We start from the raw sequence: 2,202 nt of genomic DNA, 5'->3' as shown, positions 1-2,202 counted from the left end.
CAAGTAGAGAAAGCTTTCCATAATAATAAATTATGGCCAACACTACCTGACCAAATGATTGGAATAGATCCATATTTGTGCCTATTCCAAAGAGAGGTGACTCAATAAAATGCAGAAATCATATAACAATATCATTCATATCACATGCAAGTTAATTTTTTTTTCAATGTAATTAAAAGTCACCTACAACCATACATTGACAGGAAACTGCCAGAGGTTCAAGCCAGATTCAGATGAGGACATGGAACAAGGGATATCATTGTTGACTTCAGATGGATCAAAGAATACCAGAAAAGTACTCTTTGTGCAATATAGATTATGCAAAGGCTTTCAACTGTGTAGATTATGATAAGCTATGGACAGTATTGAGAAGAGCGAGTATTTCATTAACTTAATTGTGCTCTTGAGGAACCTATACACAGACCAAGAGGCAGTCATTCAAACAGAATAAGGAGACCCTGAATGGTTCAAAATTATGAAAGATGTGCACCAGGATTGCATTGTTTCACCATACTTACTCAATCTGTGTACTGAGCAAATAATTTGAGAAGCTGAGTTATATGAAGAAGCTGGGTTTTTAGGAGATTTCTCTTCTTTAAATTATTCTAGTTAACACTCAAGCTGATCAAAATAAATTACTACCTTTGTCATTAACATTCAAATTCCATTGGACACTTTATCATGATTTTGGTATAAACATTTCTTTGAATGTTGTTATATACTACAGTTAACAATACATAACAATATCACAAATCAATACTTTAGACAATTTCTCATTTTTCAGTATTTAACAAACTACAAGTACAGTGACTTGATTTTAATAGCTTTCCATTGCAATAGAAATATAGCCACTCTATTTAAGCCTTCATTTTTAAATTTTTTAACATGACATAAAGTTTTATTTGCAGTTCTGGGAAAGAGACAAGGTTAAGGGCCCGTCCCCTTCTGTACACTTGCCCAGAATAATCCCTCTGTAGGATGGTGGTGGGCAGGTCATTGTAGTGGGCATCCTGGTCCTCGGGCAGGCTGTGGCGATCTCCTGCTCCAGCCGAGACTTGATACCCACGAGCTTCTGGTACTCCTGATTCTGTTACTCCATGTCAGCACACACATCACTCAGCAGGATCGCATTACTGCTGATCATCACCTGGATCTGTGCCAGTTGTGCACCAAAGGGGGCCTCCATTTCTGACCATGTGCTCTTTAGGGTGGCTCTCGTGTTCAGCTGTGACTGTAGCTCAATCTCCAGACTCTAGAGGGCACGCCGTTTGTTGATCACCTCCGTTTTGCTGATCTTGGACTGCTCCGCGTGGCCAGCGTCCTCCAGGTTCAAATCCTCAGTGTGGCTGATAAATCAGGCTTCAGCATCCTTCTGGTTCTTTTCCGCCTCGTATTGGCTTCTCATATCATTCAGGATATTGGGAAGGTCGATGCCTAGTGCATAATCCACCTCCACGCTGACCTGGCCAACCTGATTTCTTCCTCGTGGTTCTTTTTCAGGTAGGCCAGCTCCTCTTTCAGGCCTTCGATCTGCATCTCCAGTTCCGTTCTGGCTGGAGTCAGCTTACCCCAGTACCCTGCGCAGGCCACTGATGTAGGCCTCCAAGCTCTTGAACAGGGCCTGCTCAGCCTCGAATTTGGTCGGGAAGTCATCTGCAGACAAATGGGCATTGTCTATCTGCAGAAAAAGCTTGGAGTTCTCAATGGTCGCACCAAGAATCTTGTCCTTTTCAAATCCTCCTTTGTCTTGAAATAGTGGCTGTAGTCTGTTCTGGTACCAGTCGTGGATATTCACCTCTAGCTCTCCGTTAGCCTCCTCCAGGGCGCAAAACTAGTTCAGGTAGGAGGCCAGGCAGTAATTGAGATTCTGCTCTGTGATCTTCCCTTTGCCTGCCAGGAGCCCGTCAGACACAGCCAGTAAGTCTGCATAGCCGCCACCCTAACCCCAGAAGAGGATGAAAACAAGAAGCGAGCAGATGACATGGACACTCCCCGGCCGCCGGAGACCCAGTAGATGCAGGGTGCATGGAAGGCACCACCCGCCCCAAAACACACCAAGCCATGACCAAGGTCCGGGAAGGAAGAGGAAGTCAAGGAGAGGCAGAGAACAAAGAGACTCTGCCCGGAGGAGCTGCGCTGGACTAGAGTCCACCTCCATTTTTTATATCTAACATTAACTGGCTTTGTGTTGTTTTTGTTGTT

At 44.1% G+C, this 2,202-nt stretch overlaps 1 pseudogene; it reads right to left on the bottom strand.

The window, feature by feature from the left end:
• Positions 1 to 857: 857 nt before the first annotated feature.
• The window catches only part of LOC102837019, a 3,446-nt pseudogene continuing 2,101 nt past the window's right edge, over positions 858 to 2,202 (bottom strand).

This window comes from Chrysochloris asiatica, unplaced genomic scaffold (assembly GCF_000296735.1).
Source record: "Chrysochloris asiatica unplaced genomic scaffold, ChrAsi1.0 scaffold00227, whole genome shotgun sequence".
NCBI lineage: Eukaryota > Metazoa > Chordata > Mammalia > Afrosoricida > Chrysochloridae > Chrysochloris > Chrysochloris asiatica.
This window is presented reverse-complemented; position numbering and strand designations above follow the sequence as displayed.